This window comes from Vanessa tameamea, chromosome 6, assembly GCF_037043105.1.
Source record: "Vanessa tameamea isolate UH-Manoa-2023 chromosome 6, ilVanTame1 primary haplotype, whole genome shotgun sequence".
Classification (NCBI taxonomy): Eukaryota; Metazoa; Arthropoda; class Insecta; order Lepidoptera; family Nymphalidae; genus Vanessa; species Vanessa tameamea.
Genome location: NC_087314.1, coordinates 10,322,409 through 10,336,931, shown reverse-complemented (window position 1 = coordinate 10,336,931; position 14,523 = coordinate 10,322,409). Strand labels below are relative to the sequence as shown.

The window sequence follows — 14,523 nt, the reverse complement described above, 5'->3', positions numbered from 1 at the left end:
TCCTTTCGAATAAGCCGGACTAGTGAAGTGACGAAGCTTCAGATATTAGCATAAAGTAAGTTCACCTGAGAATAAATATATATGACTTGTTTGAAATAACAACTGCTAACCCACGCTGAAAAAAAAGTGGTGTACTAGGCTTGTGCATTGTAACAGTATTATATAATATTTGATTCATCTTCGGTAAATTGTGTGCCTTACTCTAAATCGGTACCTAATTGTTTGATTTTCAGTCAAATTGTGATATTCACAAACCACTTATTTTATATATATATGTAGTCAAATGGGCCAACTGATTGAAAGTAGTCACCACCGCCCATTGACAAAAGAGTAAGAAATATTAACCATTCCATATATCGGCAATGTGCCACCATCCTTGAGAACTAAGATGTTATGTCCCTTGTGCCTGTAGTTACACTGGCTCAATCACCCTTCAAACCGGAATACAACAATACTGAGTACTGCTGTTTGGCGGTAGAATATCTGATGAGTGGGTGGTACCTTCCCAGGCTAGCACAAAGCCGTTCCACCAAGTAATCTTATCTTATATCTTTCAAAGTTAAATTGCTTACAATACAATATTAAATGCATGGTACCAAACCTGTTATTTCAAAAACAGAACTTCAAAATTATAAAGGATTCTCATAGCGTAATTCAATGAAGATAATAATGTTCGTGTCATGCTTGTACCGACGGTTTTAAACGGAAGCGTACTGCGTATTTGGTCATACAAATTCGCGATTTAAATAAATTTGACACCTAATTTGAATGCGGTAAGGCTTGCTTTAATTTATAATATACTGATGATATAACAGTTTAATATGCAAAGACCCGTTTGATTGTAATCACTGTTCGGAGTAAATGGAAATTAATTCCGCTATCATACTTTTATAGACAGTAATATTGATATTAATGTTTTGTGATAAAAATGCGGTTTTAATATTGCTCGAAATCATATTGTTAGATTATAATTGAAATATATAATTTGAAATATATAATAAACGCGGTGCTTAGTCATCTGTTAAGTGAGCGGTATACCTGTGCGACGAATTGAGATGACAAAGATATACGAAGTCGCATATCTTAAGGGATTCATCACACCCGCTCAACGAAGCGTCGCCTCCGCGACTACGACGAATCATCAGAAATGTTACCTGTACGATGATATACTATATGAGATTAGAACGATAATTTCACAAACATAGTTGTCCAGGTGTGGTTGAAGCTTTACAAATGATTTTACACTGTTTCTGAAGTTCATTATGTTGTGGGGTAAAGACTAACCGCATATTTAGATTCGGTCGATGATTTATTATCGAATAAATTTTCATTATATGCCGTCAAAATGTACACGTTCAATTATTTTGCTTTTTATAATATTGGACAACATCACATACATTACTCTGATCCCAATGTAAGTAGCTAAAGCACTTGTGTTATGGAAAATCAGAAGTAACGACGGTACCACATACACCCAGACCCAAGACAACATAGAAAACTAATGAAATTTTTCTACATCGACTCGGCCGGGAATCGAACCCGGGACCTCGGAGTGTACTCATGAAAACCGGCGTACACACTACTCGACCACGGAGGTCTTTCAATTGAATCAAATATAATATATATATTATAACTGTTAGGGTGATTTTTATATCGAAAGGCATAATTTCCATTACCTACATTTTATTTTTAATTAATATTGTGACTGGACTATTAGTTGTATTGAAAGGTATCATACCAAATATTTATATCTTTTTACATTATATTCGAGCTTTCCCCGCGATCATACCGTTTTTATTTCGTGCGACGTTTCGACACCTTTAGTCATTGATCAACGACTGAGTTGAAATTTTGTACAGTTGTTTTTGACATTTACTTGATAGTTTCCATTAACGGACGAAAGGTGGTGCGTGAGTTACATAAATGTTTAAAACTAAAATCTCAGGGATTTTTTTTTTAAATCTTCTTTTTATTTATAAATGAAATTATTACAAGAGACTGTAAAGTATTTGTTAATTTACTATATTAATGATACCTTCGTGAAGATAATTATAAACTCACGCTCTAGATCTAGGCTGACTGGAATAAATCTCTAGAGATAAGCTTAGATTGCAACTAATTTTTTTATATATAATATTTTTACAAACATAATTGGTACTTAAATGACAGAATAAATAAATAAAAATTAATATTTGTATGTATGTCCTGTTTGTTTTCCTAAGATATTCATGTGATTATGGTAAAAAATTTTGTGAGTTGTCTTGCATACACACGAAAAGATTTCACGCCCAAAGATACAAGATCTTTTATTTGTAATTATATTAAAAAGTTTTAATTAGATGTCCTACCCGTGCGAAGTCGAGACGCATAGGTAGTATAAAATAAAATAAAGATGAATTAGTAAGTAATACTAAGGAAAAAATTAGCAAAGTTTAAAGTGTATATTGGTTGAATTTTCTTGTGTATCTTCCCCATTAGTTCCTCATTAGTAATGTCCGGCGCTTTTATCATTAATAGCATTAAAATCCGGATCCCATTTACTGCTTGTGCCTAAAGTATATTACTTAGTTTCCGTCAAAAAGGTGAAGAGGGTAAAATAAGAAAAGATTTGACATAGAACTGTGTTATGTTAAGACTATACAGAAAGACAGAGTTACCAATGAAATATTACAATCAAAGGAATCTATGGCCGTAAAATGATATGTAGAATTTGAATTATTATTTATTAAAACATGTGCAAAATGTTAGGATAACTTTGTAAATCTTTCCTTCTGAAATGGGTAACATTAACGTAATTTTAATACACAATTCTGCTCAGTAGATTTTCTGTTCGCTCCAATTTCCTTGATCGCGTTTCCGCTGATCCATGTCTGCTATCAATTTCAATTTATACGAACGCTTGGAATCATTTCTGTTTAATAACAACATTTATATTTTTGATAAGGTTAGCAATATAGAAGCATATTTATTTTCTGCGACGTACGACAATATCTTAACGCAATTCATAATCACCTAATTTCTTTTAATGTATTTATTTATATAAGGAACGCCATTGGTGAAGATAAAGAATAATTACAATAATAGAAGATGGGTACATTATGAAAACAAAAATAAAATTTAAAAATCCAACAACTGAATACTGTTGTGTATTTTAATTTAAATCCGGTCATTCGAAAACGGGTTGCTTGGCTCATGCGCAGTGAGTGGTAGCTGCAACGTCACGCTGAAGATGATTAGTGAGAAACGTGACCGCCATACACTGAGGTATCGGGTACACACATGTCTGTGTTCCCTGTACCCCAGTGTCCAAACGTAAGTATCTAAATAAATATCTAAAATTTATAAATTGCTAACATATTTTATTGAGAAATATTGTTACCAACATTATATGGTCTAAGCTTGTCATAAATTGATTTATTATTATTACAAATCATACGAGGTGACACGCGCTTCATTTCTTTTAAATGTCTTATTTTTTTTGGATTTTATATATACCTTTTCTGTTTCGATCAGGTCGGATTGCCCTTTTATTAGACTATGTTGTGCGGTAATAAAGATTAGTAGGTACTTGTGATTGCGCAGATACCTATAATATATCTTGTGCCGAATAATTGGCCGTTTTAGCCTGAGATTAGTTTAGTATCATTATTATTATAATACGCAATAAGTGTCTTTTTGGCCATTTTTTATATTAGGTAATGGATTTACTATAAAATATATAAAATAAAAATAAAAAACCGATTGAGCAAATCGCTAAAACTTTGTTAAAACATATTTCCGAAAGTATTTCTCCACGGTAGATGAGGTAGGCCAGGGATGATAGTTTTTATCAGTGTTATAACATATATATAAAAAACAGAAGAAAGTATACATTTTTTAAAGGCAAAGTGTATTACAAATATTATTTAATACAATAAAACGGCACATGAATAATAATTAACTTATAACTTTACGTGTAATTCCGAGTAAGTAAAATAAAAGAACACTATTGTTGGATGCAGATACTCAGGAAGAATTGGTTATGTATATAAAAACTAAAATAAATTCACCAACGATATGATAAGCACAATAAAAACCTATGGGTTTGTTCTTAAATGCCAGGTTTATTGTCTACGAGTTTCTGCCGAGTATATCTCAGACAATGGCTGTAAAGGGCTTTTTAGGCACAATAAGCCGAAGCCCCAGCTCTAAATATTCATTTATTAAATTAGTATTCGAAGGAAAATTATAAAAGTGAGTTCATTATAATTTTGAATGTTCTTTTATATGGTAATTAGAATATATGTAAACTATATTGCCTATACATATTGCCATATGTATTAACTTTGACTTAAAAACCCACTTAAAATATTTGTTTTTATTTCAACCTTGCCGTGCCGTTAATATAATATTATATTACTAAATTCAATCAAAATATAATTTGACTTTGCCGAACATCATTTTTGTAATTCACCTTTCACAAACAACTGGTATTCAGAATTAGAAAGTCAACATAAATCCCTTGCGACAGTGGCTTGCTATAACACAAATAATCCCACCTTTTGCCTGTGATGGTGATAATTTGCACATTATACTAAATATATTAGCCTGGCTAAACGTCAGATAATAAATTGTGCATAAAATTTAATTCGATTACGCAGTCGACCTCATTTTTAAACATGAGAATTATTTTTCATCGGTTTCTACTGACCGAAATCGCACTGCAATGGAGTCGGCGTAGCTAAATAACTATACTCTGTACTGATATCATAAATGTGAAAGTAACTCCGTCTGCCTTTGCTCTTTCAAAATCAAACCACTAAGTCGAATTTGATAAAATTTAGTATGACGCAAGCTTGAACTTCATGGAGGACATAGTCTACTTTTTTATGTCTGACGACAAACCTTAAAATGCGAGGAAAGCCGCAGGCGACAACTAGTTATTTATAACTCGAAATCGTATTAGACAGAACGCACGCAGCAGGGAATCTGCGCGGCACGACACTGCGCGGCAATGTTATCCAACTGATCAAACCTTATGTGTTGTGACGCGTTGCGAGTTCCATTGCAGTCAATGCGCTATTGCAACTGACGCGACTTTGCCCGAGATTCATGACATAATACGTTAGCCGCGCGAAACGAATTTGTTTCTCAAATTTCAAAAAGAATAACTAAACATCTTAGAAACTATACAAGAATTAAATAAGTTAAAAATGTAAAATTATTAAAAAATATGACGGGATATTCTGTGAGTCAAAGGGCCTTTGCACCCAAATAAAGTAAGTATACTAAGTATATTAAAATGATGATAAGTCATGCGTGCTCAATATTAGTTGTGCTGTAAGAATGACAACCGAAATTGAATTTATTTGTTTGTCTTTGACATCGCTGAAAAATAAAATAATAGTATTTTTCTAATTAACCCGGACGGAACGTAACTTGATTGAATTATTTATATTCATATTGATTGTTAATTCTAGCTATTATTTATTTAAATATTCAAAATAATTATATATACAATATATATTGATATATACAATTATATACATACAAATATATAGAATTATTTTTTATATAATGTATGTATTTTAAATTTTATATATATGTATATAATTGTATTTACTTAGTATTTTAAATTATATATATATATCACATATCGAGCTTGAAAGTCAACAAGTATGAGCTCCACATTTTAATTAATTTTTATTTATATAATCTTGTATTGAATAATATGCTTGATTTAGTAATTAATATTTAATATTGAATATGATTTGTTTTGGAGATTACTGATAAACCACCAATTATATATTAACATACACAATTTATTTGATTAATAAAAAATAAGTAACTACTGTAATTTTAGCCGTTTCTTCTCGGTTGAATCTACAGTCCAAAATAATACGTCCTACAAGGACTTAAAGCCTATTTGAATAAAATATATTTGATTTTTACTGAATGCTAAAAAAAAAATAATAGGAAATTCTTGAAGGTAAACATTACACATCCTTTAATATTTTTCATTTATCGCGCTCTAAGCTTATTATTCCGTTTTTTTAATTTCTGATATTGTTTGTATGTCGCTTTTGATGTGTAGCTTATGTTATTTATGTAGGTTACGAGGGAGTTGTTAAAACAACATTCCTTTTAACACAACGACGCGAGTGCGGAACTCTACGCGTTATATTTTATATTAATCATCCATTTTTCTCGCATTATTGTGTTGTGATTGTACATTACAAAAAATATTATTAATATGGTTGATCTTAAATTAGGAAAATATAAAATTATGAGATATATTTGCAGGAAAATAAGAAATACGAACTAAATTACGAAAAATTAGTTCATGGTTGACTCTGAGATTATGTTTTAGAAATATCGTATTAATATATTCAGTGAATAAGTTAAATCTCATTTTATCACAAGTATACCAAACCAATTAAATTTTAGCAGAGATAAAAAAATGACATAAACACGCCATTGCAAATTCATAGAGCTGTAGGATATTTGTATGCTGGTAAGCAGTTCTCGTACTTGACCCGTTTTTAAAAAATGGGTTTGTCGTAAAGCCCAAGCTCGACGGAAAATATTGAATAAATCGTTGGTATTATTTTTAATCTGAAACCAAGGCTAGATTAAAAATGTATTAAGGTTCAAAAAAGTACATTATATGCCGGCTATAAGCTGGCGTACTTCTAATAGATAAGTCACTCCGACTCTTTAACAATAAAATGGTTCACATTTGAATGATAAAAACGGGATACAATGAACAAACAGTACTTATCAATAATTACGTATTAAATTTAATAATTTCCTATTTGTCGTAAAATGGATCAAAATCTTATTTGGTAATGTTGTACGATGTTTAAAATATCCATAGGAAGAAAGACGTCTGGCGTACGATGATTACAGATATTAGCACAGACGTTATTAGGTCTGATTTTCGTTGTGTTAATATTTTTTAATATTTTTTTAAGTTCTCGTCGTAAGAAAATATAAACGAAGAAATAAAAATAATATATAATAATAATATAACCCGTGTGAATTCGAGACGGCTAGCTAGTATACGACATAACCTTTAAATTTGAACTTCCATCAGATTTACATATTATATCAGCAATCAAGTAATCCCAGGAATGAATAGAATGAACGCACTATATTTGGTAATTACTCAGTAAAGTCAAAGCACTTTATGAATTAGCGCTGAAAGATAAAAAAGTATATAATAAGTATAGTCAAATATTTGTGGCGCATTTAAGTGAGTTTCAAATATGTGTGTCAGTTTTGTATGTAATACGAAGATTATTTGTGACGAAGTAGCAATAGATCGTGCAATTTTTATTATTTTCCACTGGTAAACATCTGATTGAATTTCAATAATATTACTTATCACCATCAATTTTATACTGTAAACATAACGAAGTGTTTCTAGGAGAACAGTTCCATATTAACAATAATGTTCTGGGTGAATTTCAGACACGGAGCCAAATTCATGGACCAACCATTTGCCATATTGAATTTGATATTGCGCACTGAGTTGCGAGTACAGCGAAGCATGGTACGCAAAATCCGATTCAAATACAAAAAAAAAAATTAAACGTGCTTGCTTCGTATCTGCTTCGACCTGTGGCGACCTAAATCGTTAGTACAGTAGTATTATTTACACTCAAATACTTTTATCTTTATGAGTTAAATGATAAGCAAATCTTTTTACTATTTGGGTGTTCCTAATTGTTATTGTAATCGTTTCACACGAACGTTAAGATCAAGGCCATTCATCACTACGACCGGTTTTATGTTCGCAGTATGATATATGTAAAAAATATTAGACTTATAATAAAATATTGCATATTGATAAAAAGTCCACTTAAATATCTTAAGTACATCTATATGTCGTATATATTGAGTATCCGAGAAGATGTACTTAGAAAAATTAAATAGAAGTGGTACTTCTAAGATTACGAGACCATTTTATTGATAATAGGTAAGGAGACTGGCAAAATGGTGTCACCAAAACATAAGGTGATGGTTTGTGGTCACCACGGCCCCTAGACATTAACACTTTTAGAAATGTTCTCCCAATCTTCGGAACAAAGATGTTATATTTCATGTGCCTGTAGTTACACTGGCTCTTTTTAAGCCGGAACACAATTATACTAATTATAAAGTATATTCTACTGCCAAACAGTATAACAGTAGAATATGATGAGTGAGTGATACTTACGCAGACGGGCTTGCACAAAGCTACGGGCTTAAACGGTAATTTGTCTTTTGGTAAAACGTCACCTCTGTCAACGACACTGATATTGCAAAGAGAATAAAATATTTCATATATTATCACTGCGGTATCAACTACTAATTGTCCGTCCCGACTTTGTACGGGTAAAATTCACACAAAAAGTTTTTTGGAATTGTAGATTTGGAAAGGGTAAAACTCCTCGAAGATGAAATTACCAAAAATGTTTTCGTAGTGAGCGTTTGCGTCGTGAAATAACTATATGTGCTAAATTTCAGCTCAATAGCCTATAGTTCCGAAAATCTTGTGATGATTAATTAACTATTTCGATCAATCTGTATATTACTTATGTGTATCTAATCGTAATATGTGAAACATTTTGTCTTTTTATTAACTTTGTTTCATATATTTCTTATTTGTTATATTGTTTCATATATCTCTTCATCTTTTCGTAATTACACTTACTGGGTTCATAAATTTCTGAGACGCAACGTCTTTAAACAAATTCCGTCTTCGTTTTATATCGCAACACGCACGAAAATTTACAAAAGATTTGGTATACCTTCAGTCGTACCTACCAATAACCGTAACGAGCGGACTGATTTTCGTGGGTTTATATACATATATACAATCTTCTTTCCTACAGTAACGATGCAAACATTACCATATCCATAAACTGGCTGTATATTATTTCTTTTGTACATTTTAGGTCATCATTTGATGAAAATTTAGGCAGAATTATAATATTCAATTCATTCGATTTAATCCAATAAAAAAAAGCTTCCGTCCAATCGATTCTTTATAATTTTTTAGAATGTGAATGACAAATCTCTTAGACCTTCGATTTTAGAATGATGTATGTGTGCTTTTTTTTCTAAGTGTTATAATGTTTCACATTAGAACTTATTTCCCGATACGTAATTTCATAAAAAACCACTGATAAGTTTTTATTACATTACGTACATTACAGACTGTATTTTATTTATAAAGGAATCGAATGAGAAATATATTGTAAAACTGGACCAATAAGAACCCAAACGAATTGCAATACTTTGAAAATATATACGATACAATAACAATACAAACAAGCTTATAACAAACTTATAAAGCCTTGTGTTTCCTGTTTCAGTGCAACAAAATCCTCAATAGCAACCCGAACTTGAGAAGTTAGTAGTGATATATATCCTCGCCTCGCGAAACACATAATGTCTTTGGTCAACCTGAGCCCTCTGGTCGTTTCCAATTGCCGTCGAGAGTGCTATCATCTGATTTTGTTTACACGTGCTCTATAATCCTGCGCCGATGTTAGTCATTGGAACAGATAATTAGGTTAAGAAGAAAGGAGAGGATAAAGAGCTTAACCAGAGAATCCTTCCAGATAAAATCTTAAAGTTAAGCAAATTTATAAAATTGAACTAACGTTATATTCCAGATTTATATTTTACATCAAATTTAAGCAAATAATTAAAGTAAACAGTATTATTAATAAATTATTTGTACATTTAGTTGAAAATATATACTAAATATTTTAACAAATTCTTAAAAGAGGATAGATAAATCATTCGAATGCCATTCCATAAATTATGAACATTACCTACACAAATTCGTCAAAAGAGCAATCAACATACCAAGAGACGTTTAAGATTATAATAGTAATCGAAACATTCTTTTTAATTTTGCAAAAATGCATACGGCTTAAATTGGTCTGCAATTTTGTAATTATTTTTTGTGAGTATTTTTTATTTTATTTAATTTAATTGGAAAGCTTCAACATTTCATTAAATTATAAAAAGTTATTTTACTATCGAACGTTTTTAATAATAAAATAATAAATCAAGTTATACTAAATATATTATGCCTCAAATATTGTTAATAAATAATTTTGACACAATTAACTTCTAATAAAATGAAAATATGCAAAAAAATTACAAAATCTGACTTATTTTAATAACAATTCATATTAGAAAATAATATAATCAACCATTACAAAGCATAATTCAAATATAATTAAAGTTACTTACATTATTTATGTCACAACAACAAAAAAACTACGTTCTTCGTTTCACAAATCACAATCACTGAAAATCCTTATACACACTGACACTTGATGAAAACTTATAATGCACTTGGAATTAGATGTTTTTTCACAGGTTTTAATTGATAATATTTATATTTCCTTTACGCGGTGTGCGTGTATGCATTGCGCGGGAATACGTCCTTCTAAGTCGAAAGATGGAAGTAGACTGCGGTAAGGTGCGGGACGTAGCTCGTTCTGCCCGTATCTCTATCTCTCCACCCACAACCGCCCGCCCTTAGGTAGATCAACATGCTACGCGTCATTGCTTCCATGCTATCTTCATATTTCTATAACAATTCAAATGGTGTTACAATAGAATAAGGAAAAAATATTCCATTGAATGACTGTGCTCGTCCTATTTTATGTTAAGAATTTGTTACACATTGTTATGTCAAACAAACATCGCTGTTTTAAGCAAATTTAATTTAATATTTTAGAATTGTTTAATTATTTTATAAGAAAACGACTAATCGATTAAGCGCGGACCGAAAGCGGTCATAGGGGTCACCCCCAAACCGTATACATCAAATAGACACAAACCTTCTAAAAATAGTCAATTAAAACATTTAAAAAATGTTCAACTTTTTGCTTTATTAGTTTAAATAATTTAAAAAAAATAGGTGCTGTAACGTTTTCGTTTCGAACGTTTTCTACCTTAATGCGTTTAAAATTTGGTTGATAGGAATAATGTTATCCTGATATTACTCCAGATGGTTAAAACACTTTAATTTTTTTTTAATATTTTTATTCGCATTATACTCATTAATTTCTCATAAGTTTTTTGTACAATCGATTTATTTTACTAAATATAAACATTAACATTTTCAACATCAAATTAATATTTTTCATATAATGGTTTTAAATTAATTTTCAGATGTTTTTTAGGATTAATATTTTTATTTTTTACTTATTAAGATTACCCACACTTAGAGTTTGAGTAATAAAAGTATAATATATATTTTACAAATTAGTGTATTTCGTATAGTTGAAGTTCGAAAGATGAAATTTGAATACTTTTGTTGTACTTCAATGCGTGAGTCTGCAAGAAAACTTACCTCTTTATGTTTTAGTATAATTACGCTTACATCAACGCGATTTGGTCCTAATGCACTAGCCACTAGCTAAACATTAATTTTATTAAAATGAAGTGTACTCATATAAAACACTTCTCGTCGCCCGCGGCTTTACTCGTATAGATTAATATAATTATTTACAAGATATTAATAACAGGCCAAAACAGAAATTGTTATTAATAAGATGCATACGACTATGTGATAATCAAATCAACTCTTAGTGGGTCATCCATCTGGAAATGCGAAAACACAATCAATCAATACGTCGGCATATACGTATTGTGCTAACTATCATACAACCATACAATTATATCAACAACCAAGCTGCTTAAATTATATAAATCAGTCAATTTCATTGAAAAAATATATATTTAGTGGTAAGGTTTTGTGCTAACCCGTTTAGGGTCACCCACTCTTCACATAGTCTACCGCCAAGCACCGAGAGGACGAGTAAGACAGTGTAACTGTCACAGGAGGCCTAACATATTAGTTCCACTTTTGTGGTGGTACCACGAGGTTGGTGCCACATTGGCAATATTAGAGCTTGAGATATGGTCATAATATTTCTTACAATACCAATGTATATGAGTGATCATGAGGTGACCTACTTGAAAAACTGCCTGCCTAATACAATAAAAAATATGTATAAATCATAATTATGTCTTGTGCGTTTAAATATATAATTAGCCACAAATGTTTTCACGATAAAACAAATTTAGATACGATACAAGCCAATCAATCAAATAAACATTATACCATCATTGTTATTCAGCCAATAGGAAAAGAAAGTTTGACAATGCGTGATTGGAAAAATTAACTTTGTTTCGTTGAAATGACTTTCTGTTTGTGCTTGATTAATGTTTACCCATTCATCAATGTCAACACGGTATTGGATTATCCTTTGTATTCCTTTGTTAGAGCTCCAATCAAAGCCGCAATATACTTTAATAATCGATAAATTAAATTAAAAATATATTTTACAAACAACGAGCCATTGAAAGACCGGCTTATTTAAAAGACTTATTGCAAGGCCTTAATGTGATACAATGTAATAAATTGTTTTATATAAAGTATTTTTAATATGTAAATAATACCCAAATGTTAAAAATATTAATAATAATATATGCAAATAAATTATTATGGTTAATATAATGTATTGAGTGTACACCAATATTTAGAGACGAATTTGTCTTTTCTGAAACACGATATACGAAATGTGGTCACTATCTGCGGGATGAGTTTGCAAATAGAAGTTGGCTCGGCACTGAAGTTGGCCCATGGAACGAGCTGTGCGTAGAATAACTTTGAAGGATAAAATCGACATATTAATTAATCAAAAAAACCTGTAACTGCCGACATAGTTTACATTTTGATTTATGTGATATAAGCTGGTTACAAGTGCGATAACCATTCTAACAAGCGAGATTATGAGTGGAGAATATACAAAGCCGAATGAACCATGTCGGGCCCCTAGATAATGCACGTTAAAGGAAGCTAGAAAGTGCAAAGGGGCCCTTTGCACTTTCTAGCTTCCTAATATATACATACTTTTACTACCACAATACAATTTTATTCAAAATTAGGAGTTTCTTTACTATATGATAAAGGTATGCCATCACCCAATTCAAACATGAGCATTATTTTGTTTCAATGATTTAACTAACCAATTATATATTTTTTTGAGGTGAACACCCCAAGTTTTTGTCTGCTTGGGGTCCCTAGCTATTGCGGGGTGGGTAGGCAGTTGCCAACACTACTTATTGAGTAATCTGGCTCTGATTATGGATCAAAAGCAACGCAGGATGCTCTTTAGTTGGTAAAAACTTAATCAGTGGAATTTTATCCCACACATAGAGATTTCGTCATGATGTTTCCATCACCGAAACACGTCATAAATTAGAAACACAAATTAAGCGCATGAGAACTCAGTGTTGCAAGAATAATAACCTGCGATATTTAGTAATATATACTTGTCTTATCGATCGAGTCTCCTCGTCAAACGTATATAACCAAAATTTTTTTTCAGGTAACATGTGAGCACAATATTAATTACTTATAAAAACAAAATAAGAATAAAAGTTCGGAAATCGGTTAATACTTACGTATTCTAATTGTAAGAAAATATGAACAGTTTTCCTGCTAATTCAATGATTTTCTGCTCACCATATCGAATCGTTAAAGCAGCGTGACGACTGAAGCGAATACAAACCGATAAGAAAACATCAAGTCACACGCGTACAAACTCGTACTTGCATACAAATATTGAAGAATTTATATCCTTTTCAAGACATTCAAGTAACGTAATGAATAAATGCATATTATGAGCAGTTACGCATTTTAAATAATTCTTTATCCGTCATAGCTATTCTAAATAATGATTTAACTTTAAAGTTATGAAGAGTTTACGTTGGCAAGTAAAGTAATTCAATAAACGGCGCTTCAATATAATTTGAATTATACAATTTAGGTTTGGTAGGTTTTATTGTATGACTTCAGTGCCGGTTGAATTATATAGGCTGATAAAATTCAAGAATTCTAGAATATATTGGAAAAATTCGACAAGCTTCTGCGTGTTTTATTATAAACATCTATATAATTGAAACAATACAGTCATACACACGCCTGTGTACAAACATGCACGCATACATAAACACTTTTTTTTGTGTAGTAGGTGGTCGGGCCAATGTTCCACCCAATGGTGAGTGATCACCTGTGCCCATTGAAAATGGTGCTGTAAACATATTAACCCTTTTCAATGCCCCATCAACTTTGGGAAATAAGAAATTGTATCCGTTGTTGTGATTGGTTGTTGTTGTGATACAGCCGTACTAAGTGTTGCTGTTTGGCGATAGGATTTTATAGTAAACATGTACAACAAATCTTGCAGAAAATAATGTTAACTAGTCATATATATACCTACTTAATGGTTTTAACTTCTCACTTGTATGGTATAATCAAGTCCCGATTTTTAAAATTTTGTTTATTTAATACTTTGAAAGTTTAATAAGTTGTTTCATGTGGAATACATTCGTACTGTTTTCGAATTGAATCCATCTTTCACAACGTAAGGATCATTGGCGGAAATCCGGCCTGTGTAATTAATAATAAATTATTAAGATATCTAATAACTAATAATTGAATGGTATAGAATAGAATGTAAT

At 31.0% G+C, this 14,523-nt stretch overlaps 1 protein-coding gene across 1 annotated transcript in view; it reads right to left on the bottom strand.

The window, feature by feature from the left end:
- LOC113396414 (protein qui-1) overlaps positions 1 to 10,448 on the bottom strand; it is a 107,484-nt gene extending 97,036 nt beyond the window's left edge. Inside the window, exon 1 of the mRNA XM_026634331.2 lies at positions 10,234 to 10,448. The gene's annotated coding sequence lies outside the window, so the exon portion shown is untranslated. The remainder of the gene's footprint in view (positions 1 to 10,233) is intronic.
- Between the last annotated feature and the right edge of the window lie 4,075 nt (positions 10,449 to 14,523).